Below are 14,038 nucleotides of genomic sequence, written 5' to 3'. Positions count from 1 at the left end.
AATGGATAGATTCCTGGACACATGCAACCTACCTAAATTGAACCAGGAAGACATCGAAAACCTAAACAGACCCATAACTGAGACAGAAATTGAAACAGTAATAAAGGCCCTCTCAACAAAGAAAAGCCCAGGTCCAGATGGATTCACTGCTGAATTCTACCAGACATTTAAAGAAGAACTGACTCCAATTCTTCTCAAACTATTCAGAACAATCGAAAAAGAGGGAATCCTCCCAAGTAATTTTATGAAGCCAGCATCACCTTAATTCCTAAGCTGGAAAAAGATGCAACATTGAAAGAGAATTACAGACCAATATCCCTGATGAACATAGATGCAAAAATCCTCAATAAAATTCTCGCCAATAGAATGCAACAACACATCAGAAAGATCATCCACCCAGACCAAGTGGGATTTATCCCTGGTATGCAGGGATGGTTTAATGTGGGCAAGACAATCAATGTGATACACCACATTAACAGACTGCAGAAGAAAAACCATATGATTATCTCAATAGATGCCGAGAAAGCATTTGATAAAATACAACACCCGTTCATGATGAAAACTCTAAGCAAACTGGGTTTGGAAGGAACATTCCTCAATACAATCAAAGCAATCTATGAAAAACCCACAGCCAACATCCTATTGAATGGGGAAAAGTTGGAAGCATTTCCACTGAGATCTGGTACCAGACAGGGATGTCCACTCTCACCACTGCTATTCAATATAATTCTGGAGGTTCTAGCCAGAGCTATTAGGCAAGAAAAAGAAATTAAAGGGATACAAATTGGGAAGGAAGAACTCAAACTATCCCTCTTTGCAGATGACATGATTCTTTATTTAGGGAACCCAAAGAACTCTACTAAGAGACTATTGGAACTCATAGAAGAGTTTGGCAAAGTAGCAGGATATAAAATAAATGCACAAAAATCAACAGCCTTTGTATACACAGGCAATGCCATGGCTGAGGAAGAACTTCTAAGATCAATCCCATTCACAATAGCTACAAAAACAATCAAATACCTTGGAATAAACTTAACCAAGGACGTTAAAGATCTCTACGATGAAAATTACAAAACCTTAAAGAAAGAAATAGAAGAGGATACCAACAAATGGAAAAATCTTCCATGCTCATGGATCGGAAGAATTGATATCATCAAAATGTCCATTCTCCTAAAAGCAATTTATACATTCAATGCAATACCAATCAAGATACTGAAGACCTTCTTCTCAGATCTGGAAAAAAATGATGCTGAAATTCATATGGAGACACAGGAGAACTCGAATAGCTAAAGCAATCTTGTACAACAAAAACAAAGCCGGAGGCATCACAATACCAGATTTCAGGACATACTACAGGGCAGTTTTTATCAAAACAGCATTGTACTGGTACAGAAACAGATGGATAGACCAATGGAACAGAATAGAAACACCAGAAATCAATCCAAACATCTACAGTCAACTCATATTTGATCAAGGATCCAAAACCAATCCCTGGAGTAAGGACAGTCTATTCAATAAATGGTGCTGGGAAAATTGGATTTCCACGTGCAGAATCATGAAGCAAGACCCCTACCTTTCACCTTACACAAAAATTCACTCAACATGGATTAAAGACTTAAATCTATGACCCGACGCCATCAAATTATTAGAGAGCATTGGATAAACCCTGCAAGATATAGGTACTGGCAAAGACTTCATGGAAAAGACCCCAGAAGCACAGGCAGTGAAAGCCAAAATTAACATTTGGCATGGCATCAAATTGAGACGTTTCTGCACTTCAAAAGAAACAGTCAGGAGAGTGAAGAGGCAACTGACAGAATGGGAAAAAATATTTGCAAACTATGCAACAGATAAAGGGTTAATAACCAGAATCTACAATGAGATCAAGAAATTCCACAACAACAAAACAAACAACCCACTTAAGAGATGGGCCAAGGACCTCAATAGACATTTTTCAAAAGAGGAAATCCAAATGGCCAACAGACACATGAAAAACTGTTCAAGATCACTAGCAATCAGGGAAATGCAAATCAAAACCACAATGAGGTTTCACCTCACCCTGGTCAGAATGGCTCACATTCAGAAATCTACCAACAATAGATGCTGGAGAGGATGTGGGGGAAAAGGGACACTAACCCACTGTTGGTGGGAATGCAAACTGGTAAGCCACTATGGAAGTCAGTCTGGAGATTCCTCAGAAACCTGAATATAACCCTACCATTTAACCCAGCCATCCCACTCCTTGGAATTGACCCAAAGGAAATGAAATTGGCAAACAAAAAAGCTGTCTGCACATTAATGTTTATTGCAGCTCAATTCACAATAGCTAAGACCTGGAACAAACCCAAATGTCCATCAACAGTAGACTGGATAAGAAATTATGGGACATGTACTCCACAGAATACTATACAGCAGTCAAAAACAATGAAACCCGGTCATTTGCAACAAGATGGAGGAATCTGGAAAACATCATGCTGAGTGAAGTAAGCCAGTCCCAAAGGGACCAATATCATATGTTCTCCCTGATCGGCGACAACTTACTGAGCACCAAAGGGGAAACCTGTTGAAGTGAAATGGACACTATGAGAAACAGTGACTTGATCAGCTCTTGTCCTGACTGTTGATGTACAATGTAATACTTTATCCAATTTAGTATTTTTTTGTTCTAGTACTATTGGTTGAACTCTGTAATTAACAAACAATTATTGTTAGGTGTTTAAATTTTAACTGACAAGTGATCCCTGTTAGGAATGTTGAAAACATTATGCTGAGTGAAATAAGCCAATCCCAAAGGGACAAATATCATATGTTCTCCCTGATCAGTGACAACTAACCAAGCACCAAAAAGGAAACCTGTTAAAGTGAAATGAACACTATGAGAAACGGTGACTTGATCAGCCCTTGCCCTGACTGTTGATGAACAAATTAATACGTTATCCCTCTTAGTATATTTTATGTTTCTTCTACTTAATACTTTTGGTTGAAGACTGTAATCAATACACAGTTATTCTTAAGTGTTCAAACTTAACTGAGGCTGGTGCCGCGGCTCACTAGGCTAATCCTCCGCCTTGCGGCGCCAGCACACTGGGTTCTAGTCCTGGTCGGGGTGCTGGATTCTGTCCCGGTTGCCCCTCTTCCATGCCAGCTCTCTGCTATGGCCAGGGAGTGCAGTGCAGGATGGCCCAAGTCCTTGGCCCTGCACCCCAAGGGAGACCAGGAGAAGCACCTGGCTCCTGCCATCGGATCCGGGTGGTGTGCCGGCTGCAGCGCGCTGGTCGCATGGCTGCAGCGCGCTGCTTGCGGCAGCCATTGGAGGGTGAACCAACAGCAAAGGAAGACCTTTTTCTCTGTCTCTCTCTCTCACTGTCCACGCTGCCTGTTTAAAAAAAAAAAAAAAGAAACTTAACTGAAAAGTGATTGCTGGTACCTAAGAGTGGGAATAAGGAGGGAAGTGATGTGCAATTTGGGACATGCTCAAGCTGACTTGCCCCAAATGTTAGAGTTAGAAACATGCCAGGGGATTCCAATTCAATCCCATCAAGGTGGCATGTATCAATGCCATCTCACTAGTTCAAGTGATCAATTTCAGTTCACAATTGATCATAATGATAGGACTAAGAGCCAAAGGGATCACATAAACAAGACTAGTGTCTGCAAATATTAACTGATAGAATAAAAAAGGAGAGAATGATCCAACATGGGAAGTGAGATACACAGCAGACTCATAGAATGGCAGATGTCCTAAACAGCATTCTGGCCTCAGAATCAGCCCTTAAGTTATGTGGATCTGGCTGAAAAGCCCTTGGGAGTATTTCAGGCATGGAAAGTCAAGACACTCTGGCAAAAAAAAAAAAAAAAAGAATGACCTAAATGAAAGATCTCTGCGAGTGAGATCCTAGTAGAAAGAACAGGTCATCAAAGAAGGAGGTACCTTTCTTTGGAGGGAGGAGAGAACTTCCATTCTGACTACGACCTTGCCTAAATATGATCAGAGTCGGTGAACTCAAAAGGCTTCCATAGCCTTGGCAACTCATGACAAGAGCCTAGGGTGATTACTGATGCCATAAACAGGAGTGTCAATTTGTTAAGTCAACAGCAGGAATCACTGTGCACTTACTCCTCATGTAGGATCTCTGTCCTTAATGTGCTATACATTGTGATTTAATGCTATAACTAGTACTCAAACAGTATATTTCACTTTGTGTTTCTATGTGGGTGCAAACTGTTGAAATCTTTACTTAATATATGCGAAACTGATCTTCTGTATATAAAGAGAATTGAAAATGAATCTTGATGTGAATGAAAGGGAAGAGGGAGCGGGAAAGGGGAGGGTTGCAGGTGGGAGGGAAGTTATGGGGGGGGAAGCCATTGTAATCCATAAACTGTACTTTGGAAATTTATATTCATTAAATAAAAGTTAAATAAAAAAAAAAAAAACAAATTTTCACTTTCAGCCTACGTGTGCTCTTAAGGCTAAACTGAGTCTCTTACATGCATAAAGTTGCATATTGCTATTTTATTCATTGAGCCACTCTATTCTTTTTTTTTTTTTTTTTTTTTTTTGACAGGCAGAGTGGACAGTGAGAGAGAGAGACAGAGAGAAACGTCTTTCTTTGCCGTTGGTTCACCCTCCAATGGCTGCCATGGCCGGCGGGCTGAGGCCAGCGCACTGCGCTGATCCGATGGCAGGAGCCAGGTACTTTTCCTGGTCTCCCATGGGGTGCAGGGCCCAAGCACTTGGGCCATCCTCCACTGCCTTCCCGGGCCACAGCAGAGAGCTGGCCTGGAAGAGGGGCAACCGGGACAGAATCCGGCGCCCCGACCTGGGCTAGAACCCGGTGTGCTGGCACCACAAGGTGGATGAATAGCCTAGTGAGCCAAGGTGCAGGCCCGCTCAATTCTTATGGAAAAACTTAATCCATTTACATTTAAAATAATTATCGATATACAAGAATTTACTATTGCTATTTGTTCGTTGTTTTCTGTTTTTTGTTACTCTGTTCCTCTGCTTTTATGATTTGATAATATTTTAAATAAAAATTTCATCTGATTCAATATTTTCTGCTTTCCTAGCTTACCAATAATATTTCTTCCAAAATAATTCAGTGGCTGCATTCGAGATTGTAACATACACTCACAATTCATCTAAGTCCATTTTCGAATAACTAAAATTTTACAGGTAGTTTACATATCTTATGATAAAATATTCCCAATTTCTCCCTCCTACTCTTTATCACATTGCTTTCATTCATTTCACTTATGCATATACTGTAATTATCCAATTAGTCATCATTTTCCTATTCTTAATTCAATGAAGAATTTAAAAGTAAAACTTTTATTTGACTGTCATTTATTCCTTTAATTTCTAATCTTTACATTTAATTTCTAATTAATTAAATTTAATTTCTGATCATACAAATATATGTGATATACTGGGTCGGCGCCATGGCTCACTAGGCTAATCCTCTACCTTCGGTGCTGGCACCCTGGGTTCTAGTTCCTGTTGGGGCACTGGTTCTGTCCCGGTTGCTCTTCTTCCAGTCCAGCTCTCTGCTGTGGATGGGAAGGCAGTTGAGGATGGCCCAAGTGCTTGGGCCCTGCACCCGCATGGGAGACCAGGAGGAAGCACCCGGCTCCTGGCTTCAGATCAGCACTGTGTGCCGGCCACAGCAGCCATTTGGGGGGGTGAAGCAACGGAAGGAAGACCTTTCTCTCTGTCTCTCTCACTGTCTAACTCTTCCTGTCACAAACAAAGAAACAAATATATGTGATACAGCACACCCCTCTGACATTTGGTTCTCATGCTTCCACATTAGAGAATGAGTCATCCAATTAGTAGAAAAGCCAATAGAAGGGAACTCAGAGCATGTAACTTTCATTTTGTGGTGTTTTCTGTGTACCCATGACCTTATTGAGGACTTCCATCAAAGGGAGATATGGTGGCTTAAAGAGGTTGAGTTACTGAATGGGGTCTACACAACAAGTCTTCTTACCTTGATCTCATATTCTTCCATGCAGAGAAATACCAGATGAAGTAGTAAAAAAGTTTGTAACTCATGGACCATCTATTAAGTGTAGTGTCCAAAAGGAGGTGGCAGCAAGTAACCCTTCTTGATTGCGATGGAAGCTTATCAGTGCTTCATAGTGGGTGGGAGGTTTGCTGACAGCAATGAGAGGGAAATTAATCTTGCTTATTCTACTTACTCAGCTTTAGGTACTCTTCAATTGTCACAGGATAATTTACTGAGCTATTGATTACACTTTCTACCCTGAAGGAACTCCAAAAGGAAAGAATGTAACTTTTCACTCTTGTCTTCTGAGGAGCTCTGGGTTCTTGGTCTCAGGAGCTATTAACAGTTTCCATGTTTCCTTTCCAAAACCAGCTTCGACACTGGGTTCTTGGTCTCAGGAGCTATTAACAGTTTCCACATTTCCTTTCCAAAACCAGCTTCGACACATCTTTTGTACAGGACTATCCAAATTCTCATGTAGGAGTGGCATTCATCTAGGTGCTCCTATGAAGAGAAGATGAGGTTGAAGACAATGAGGGAAGGGATTGAAAGTTGGAGAGCTGCCTAACAGTAGCATTGTAAAGACGGGTTCTAAGTGGATGACTCCCGTGTGGAAGTTGCCTAGGATGCGGTAGCGGTTCCTAAGGAATGAAATGATATTTGCTGAGATGACGAATGTTCAAGCTCCATTGTCTCGGGAGCTGCAGCAAAACACTGCATTGGCCAACCTAGTATCTTTGTTTGACACTGGACTAAGCTAAGTATACAAAAGGTCCCAGGAGTCACTCATATTGGTTATTTTCTCACCTGTTAAAAATTCAGGCTTTGAGTCAGATTTCATATAGAGAAATTAAGTACTGTGTGCCATAGTTTAGTGTTGTGGAACAAATTTGTGATTTCTGTATATTGTTCCATTTAATACTTAGAACAGTATGAAAGGAGGAGGAGGAGGGAGAACAGTATGAAATCATTAACTTTAAGGCTGGCGCCGCAGCTAACTAGGCTAATCCCCTGCCTGTGGTGCCAGTACTACGGGTTCTAGTTCCTGTTGGGGCGCCGGTTCTGTCCTGGTTGCTCCTTTTCCAGTCCAGCTCTCTGCTGTGGCCCAGGAGGGCAGTGGAGGATGGCCCAAGTGCTTGGGCCCTGCACCCACACGGGAGACCCGGAGGAAGCTCCTGGCTTTGGATCTGCCTTTTCTTTCTTTCTCTCTCTCCCTCTCTCTCCTTATGTAATAGATAGACAGTGAGAGAGAGAGGGCCACAGCAGAGAGCTGGACTGGAAGAGAAGCAACCTGGACTAGAACCCAGCATACACATGGGATGCAGGCACCGCAGGCGGAGGATTAACCAAGTGAGCCATGGCGCCGGCCCCAAACCCTCTGCCTTCTCTATACTTTCTTTCTAAAAGGAGGTGATTCCTCTTTATGAAATCACAGAATTAAGTATGGTGGTGGCAACATTAATTCACTATCTACAAGGGTAGCTCTGTGGCGCAGTGGGTTAACGCCCTGGCCTGAAGCACCGGCATCCCATGTGGTCCCTGGTTCTAGTCCCGACTGCACCTCTTCCAATTCAGCTCTCTGCTATGGCCTGGAAAAGCAGTAGAAGATGGTCCAAGTCTTTGGGCCCCTGCACTGGCGTGGGAGACCTGGAGGAAGCTCCTGGCTCCTGACTTTGGATTGCTGCAGCTCTAGCCATTGTGGACATCTGGAGAGTGAACCATTGGATGGAAGACCTCTCTCTCTCTGCCTCTCCGTCTCTGAGGAACTCTGACTTTCAAATAAATATTTTTTAAAAAATTAATTTTGTACAACTAACGGTCGGTTCCATTACTGCTGTTAGGGCATCTGTTCATTCCTCCAGTGATTACCTTGTGTTAGGAAGTCTTCCAAGCATTTGGAACACCAAGAAGAAAACAGACTCAATTTGAAGCTTATATTTTTTTAAGATTTATTTATTTGAGAGTCAGAGTTACTCAGAAAGAGGAAGAGACAGAGACTGAGACAGAGGGAGAGAGACAGAGACCAACCTTCCATTCACTGGTTCACTTTTCAAATGGCTGCAACAGCCGGGGCTGGGCCAGGCCGAAGCCTGGAGTCAGGAGCTTCCTGCAGTTCTCCCACATGGGTGCAGGGGCCCAAGCACTTGGAGCATCCTCTGCTGCCTTCCCAGGCACATTAGCAGGGAGCTGGAGCGTATGGGATGCTAGATTCACAGGTGGCGGCTTAACTGGCTTTGACACAATGCTGGTTCCTGTTTGTTTTTCTTAATTCCTTTGCTTTTGTACTCAAAACAGTTTCACTTTCCTAAACTACTTTTTTAAAAAATATTTATTTGTTTGTTTATTTGAAAGGCAGAGTTACAGAGAGACAGAGGCAAAGGCAGAGAGAGAGAGAGAGAGAGAGAGAGGTAGGTCTTCCATCTGCTGGTTCACTTCCCAGGTGGCCACAAGGCCAGAGCTGAGCCTACTGGAACTCAGGAGCCAGGAGCTTCTTCCAGGTCTCGCATGTGGGTGCAGGGGTCCAGCACTTGGGCCATCTACAATTGCTTTCCCAGGCCACAGCAGAGAGCTGCATTGCACTTTCCTAAACTTCTTCATCCTCCTCATCCATTGAACAAATGTGCTAGACCAGCACAGAGGGAAAAGCAACCAACAGATGCTAACTTTTCAAATAATAATTTAAAAATACTACAGAGCACTTGACTCCACTCCCTCCTGTAGGCCTGCCTTCTTACTATACTGAAAGAGGTTTCCCAGGGACACCTGCTTTGGTCATCCAAGGTGGGATCTGTCCTTCCATTCCAGTTAAAAATACTACCAACAGAAGAAGTTTATTAAAATCCATTCTCTGTTGTTTCTTGTATTTGTTAAATGCCCTACAGTATTTCCAGTCACAGGGTAAGAAATAAAAAATTAGAATATTTAGCTTAATTCCTTTGCAGACTGAGATCGTCTTTCCTTAGCATTGCCCTGCTACCAGCATTTGGTGATTAGCATGTAGCGGGGCACAGGAACATCTAGTGAAATGAAGGCGCAAGGGAAGGATTCCGAGGGTCCCCTGGCGCGGCTTCCTCTGGGGCCAGGACTGGACACCTATGGGTGGGCCCACGAGTAGAGAGGCTGGGCCGCATGCAGGGGTGAGGCTTGGAAGGAGGCGCTGTTTGCTTCACTCCCTATTGCAGTGACGGCCCCAGTCTCACCTCAGGCTTCTGCATGCTCTCTGTCGTGTCCGGAAGACCAGAGTTGACATTTGCCTAAAACATGGAGGTCTGGAAAAGACTTCCGGACGCCCGGGGCACGGGCACTCACCTCATCCTTGCTCTGTCTTCCATTTCAATCCCAGAATGCAGCGCCCGCAGGGCTGGGCTCTCCTGAATAACCGTCATCCCCAGCTGCCAGGACGCGGGCTGGCGGCTCCTGAAATCTCGCGATGTGCCAACTCCCGCGATGCAGCCGCCTCAGAGGCCGCGCAGTCCTGGGCGCTGGAGGCACCTTTGGAGTTCGAGAGCTAGAAAGCAGGCGGTAGCAGTCCTGCCAGCTCTTTAAGGCGTCACTTGGCCTTGGCGGTCCGGCCTTTGACCTGCCTTAACCAAAGCCTGGGATGTCAGTCTGTGGGGGAGACCCCAGGCGCTGCGGACAGGATGGGCCCCAAGAACTGGGATGGACGACACAGCAGGAGTCCTGTCCGCTCTGCCGCTCAGCTCCAGGAATGGGCTGTCACCACATGGGCTCTGCCAGGCCCCAGAGGGCCCAGTGCCCTGAGCGCCTGCGGGCCCGCAGGACGTGTCCGTCGTCCGAGCGCCAGTCCGAAGGCTGGGAGGAGGCTGGGAGTCGTCCTCCCAGGAGCAGGACTGCGGGGCTCGCCCGCCGCTGCTTGTGTTCAGAGGAGCCAGCAGGTGCTTTCGTCCACTGCGGGGGGACCCGGCAGAGTCTGGTAGGGTGCTGCTCCGGTCTGCAGCTTCCGCTCTCACTCCTGTACTGCGTCTGTGGCGGGGTGTCACGGCTTGCGGAAGTCTGTTTGTAAGGAATGGTTTACCTGGGAACTCCGAGGCCTAGGGTCAGTGGGCAGAGACAAGGCCCGCTCCTCAGGGTGGAAGCAGAACCTTTGGTCGTGACGTTCAGGAGCCAGGACGGCAAGACCGAGGTTGGCCTGTTCCACAGACAGGCATTTCACAGGGCACAGAATCTCAGACAACTACTTCCAGTTATGTGGGTACTGAGATAGTCACACATGTAGTGAGGGCTGGTGCTCCTTGTTAGATAGGAGTTGTTAACTGTGACTTCTAAAGAAGTGGAAGGGAATCCTTTCTGTTATTTATTTTAATTTTTATGAAAATATTATTGATCAAATTCACAGGGTCTGGAAAATAGAATTACTGAGAATAACTGTTCTTAACATTTTGATGGCTCCTCCCAGAATTTGCTTTTTTAAATTTTTTTGAAGATTTATGAATTTATTTGAGAGGACAAGTTAGAGAGAGAGAGAGAGAGAGAGAGAGAGAGAGTTCTTCAGTCCTCTAGTTCACTCTCCAAATGGCAGGGCCAGAGCTGAGCTGATCCAAAGCCAGGAGCTTCTTCCAGGTCTCCCACACGTGGGTAGGGACCCACACACTTAGGCCATCTTCCACTGCTTTCCCAGGCCATCAGCAGGGAGCTCGATCGGAAGTGGAGCAGCTGGGACTTGAACTGGCACCCATTTGGCATGCCGGCAGTACAGGTGGATGCTTAACCTACTATGCCACCACATCAGCTCCTTGCTAATTTTTTTTATGCTTGTTTACAATGCTCTTAAAAAGTACTTTCATGAATAATATTTTTATAATAGCCTGTATTAAGTGATAGAATATTCTTCCTTTTGTTGGTATTTGATTAGTTTCTAATTTTTAAAAATAATATTTTGCTTACCATATTTGTTAATAATTTTCCTTGCTTATAACCTTATCCCATTCCATACAGGATAAAGATTTCCTAAATGTTTCTAAGGTTCTGCCTGTTGCCTACTACTTTTTCTTCAGCTTTCTTAGATAAGCTATAGACACATGTAGTTAGCTATTTCGGTAGTGAATTCTCTTAATTTTAAGCCACTGAAACTAACGGCTTGCTCATCCTCACTGTAAACTCTTCCAATTTTAAGCAGTTCCTCTTTCTCCTATCTACTCTTTTATATTCCCATAATCAAGTCATAATACTGGGGCATGTAAGCAACAAATGAAATTTCATTGTACACAACTTCTATTTTCCCCAAAGCTAGTCAGCTACTATATGGATACGACAGAAAAATATGCTGGGCAGAGAAATCTAGAATGCTCACGCTGCACCACACAACCTCCACAGGGACTTTAAGATCTTTCAGGTCAAGAACTTAATTTTGTGGGGGCTGGTGCCATGGCATAACAGGTAAAGCTGCCGCCTGCAGTGCTGGCATCCCATGTGGCGCGGGTTCAAGTCCTGGCTGCTTTACTTCCAACCTAGCTCTTCGTTCTGGCCTGGGAAAGCAATAGAAGATGGTCCAAGTCCTGTGTCCCTGTGCCTATGTGGCAGACCCAGAAGAAGCTCCAGGCTCCTGGCTTCGGATCAGCTCAGCTCTAGCTGGTGTGGCTCTTTGGGGAGTGAACCAGCAGATGGATGACTTTTCTCTTCCTCTCTGTCTCTGCCTCTCTGTAACTCTGCCTTTCAAATAAATAAAAGCTTTAAAAAAAACTCTTAATTTTGAAATGAATGTTTTATTGTGTTAGTAGTGTGTGTTCACATTCTGAGTCAAAATTTAAATATTCCCAATAAAGTTAAATACCTCATTTCAAAACAAAAATATCCCATTACACATCAAATTTTATATTTACTTATTTGCTATTTTTATCTATATAGTCTCTTGGTTTCCTTTTGATTCAATATAACCTATTGCTGTCAATATTTATTTTGATGTCACAGATTTAGCTACTTACTTCAATCTGACTTCTGTATTTGATATATTGCTATCATATGTCATTATATGACCAAAAAAAGATGTTTCACTGATTTTTTTTCTTGACTTTTTTGTTTCAGTGATTTCTTTCATTTTTACTTATTTACTTCCTTTTTCTTTGATACTCTTTTTTAAAAATTGCTTAGGGTAGAATGCCAAGGTTTCTGGTTTGAGAACTTTCTGTTTTGATATAGACACCTAGAGCTAGAAATTTATCTCTACTGCTATAGCTGTATCTCATAAATTTCAATGTTTTGTCTTTGCTTTTCATTCCACTCAAAATTCCACCCAATTTTCCTTTTGATTTCCTCATTAATTCTAAGGTTATATTTAATTTCTAAATATTTAGGTATTTTCACATTTTTTGGTATTGATTATAATACTTCCTTTATTGTAGGAGGGTATACTCATGTAATTCAAAGTTTTAACTTTTTTGTGATTTTTTTCTTAATTTTGGCCATCCAATTTTACCTTCTTCTATTGATTTGTGAAGTATACTATGGATGTTAATTATGCCAAATAGTTTGCTAGTGTATTCAAGCCTTCTGTGTCCTTACTGACCCTTCTTGAAATGAAAAACTATGAAATGATTCTCATTTTTGTATGTAACATTATTTTTTTCCAAAGTTTACTTTTTGTATAATTAATATAAATGGTTAACAGAGATAATCTAGCTTTCTTTTTTATTTCTGCTCCTAAGACTGGATAATTTTAATTAGCAATCCTTCAAGTTCACTAATGTTTTTTCTTTTACTTGCACAAATGTGCAATTAAACCTCTCTAGTGAGTTTTTATTTCAGTTGTTGTTCATTCCAGCTTCAACATTTCTATATGGTTCCTTTTCATAACTTCTTTTGATTGATACTCTTTATTTGTTGATATCAATTTCCTGATTTCCTTTAGTTCTTTGTTTTTCCATCTGTGTGAACATATTTCTAACAATTGACTTATTGTCTTCTAGTAATTCCAGTATCTGAACCTCCTAGGCAGAATCTGTTAATTTCTTATTTGCTATGAATTAATCACACTTTCTTGTCTCTTGGCATATCTTGTATTTCTTTCATTTGAATAGTGGATATTTTGAGGTAACTTTGGAAATCAGATTCTTCAAGTTTCTCTAGGATTAGTTGTTGTTATAACTGTGAGTTGTAGGTGTGGTTTCTTTAGTGAATTTTTCAAACTATTTTAAAATAGCTGTTCTGAGACCTTCAAAACTAGCATTGTGCTGGGGTGTGGAACAGGGCAAGGGTGAGCTAGAAGGTCTTCATACTCTGTGCAGTGCTTCAGTGCTTTTGCTCCTGGTTATGTGTTTGCTTGGTGGCTGTATATCTTTGCTAGCTTCCAGAGGGCCAATGTGTTTTAATCCGATGGATTTTCCATATTTCTGGGGAGGGATAGCTCCCCAGAATTCTCATTAGCCATTTTGCTGCCATCTCTTCCCTGTGCCAACTTTTTTTTTTATTACAATGATTTATGTTTTTCTATTATTTTAAATGTGTTGCCTTACATATTTTTTAAAAAGATTTTATCTATTTATTTGAGAAGTAGAGTTATAGGGAGAGACAGAGAGAAAGGTCTTGCCTCCATTGGTTCATTCCCCAAATGGCTGCAAGGGTCGGAGCTGTGCCGATCTGAAGCCAGGAGCCAGGTGCTTCTTCCTGGCCTCCCACACGGGTGCAGGGGCCCAAGCACTTGGGCCATCCTCCACTGCTTTCCCAGGCCATAGCAGAGAGCTGGATTGGAAGAGGAGCAGCTGGGACTAGAACTGGTACCCATATGGGTTGCCAGTGCTGAGGCCGAGAATTAACCTACTGCGCCATGGCTCTGGCCCCTGCCTTATATTTAAAATAGGTTTTTAGGAGTAAGAATTGTGGCACAGTGAACTGGCTGTCAAATGCCATTTGGCATCCTATATTGGAGCAATGATTTGAGACCTTGCGGTTCTGCTTCTTACGCAGCTCCCTGTTAATGTGCCTGGGATGGCAGAAGAGTATGGCCCAAGTGCTTTTCCTCCTGCTTCCCAAGTGGGAAACTCGATGGAGTTTTGAGCACCTGGCTTTGGCCA

At 42.8% G+C, this 14,038-nt stretch overlaps 1 long non-coding RNA gene across 4 annotated transcripts in view; it reads right to left on the bottom strand.

Annotated features, from left to right (window-relative positions):
* Nucleotides 1-10,240, bottom strand: part of LOC127491322 (uncharacterized) — a 38,668-nt gene extending 28,428 nt beyond the window's left edge. The window contains exons 1-3 of one of the 4 annotated variants that reach the window (XR_016223166.1): nucleotides 9,321-10,229; nucleotides 5,994-6,515; nucleotides 2,287-3,376 (exon numbers count right to left, since the gene is read on the bottom strand). This is a non-coding gene — a long non-coding RNA (uncharacterized LOC127491322). Of the gene's footprint in view, nucleotides 1-2,286; nucleotides 3,377-5,993; nucleotides 6,516-9,211 lie in introns of those variants that run through there. The other 3 variants (XR_016223170.1, XR_007919956.3, XR_016223157.1) reach the window with 3 other exon arrangements.
* Nucleotides 10,241-14,038: the final 3,798 nt, after the last annotated feature.

Source organism: Oryctolagus cuniculus, chromosome 1 (assembly GCF_051225735.1).
Source record: "Oryctolagus cuniculus isolate XC-2025 breed Fujian yellow rabbit chromosome 1, ASM5122573v1, whole genome shotgun sequence".
In the NCBI taxonomy this organism is placed as follows: domain Eukaryota; kingdom Metazoa; phylum Chordata; class Mammalia; order Lagomorpha; family Leporidae; genus Oryctolagus; species Oryctolagus cuniculus.
Note: the sequence above shows the minus strand (reverse complement) of the source record. Positions and strands in the feature narration are given on the sequence as shown.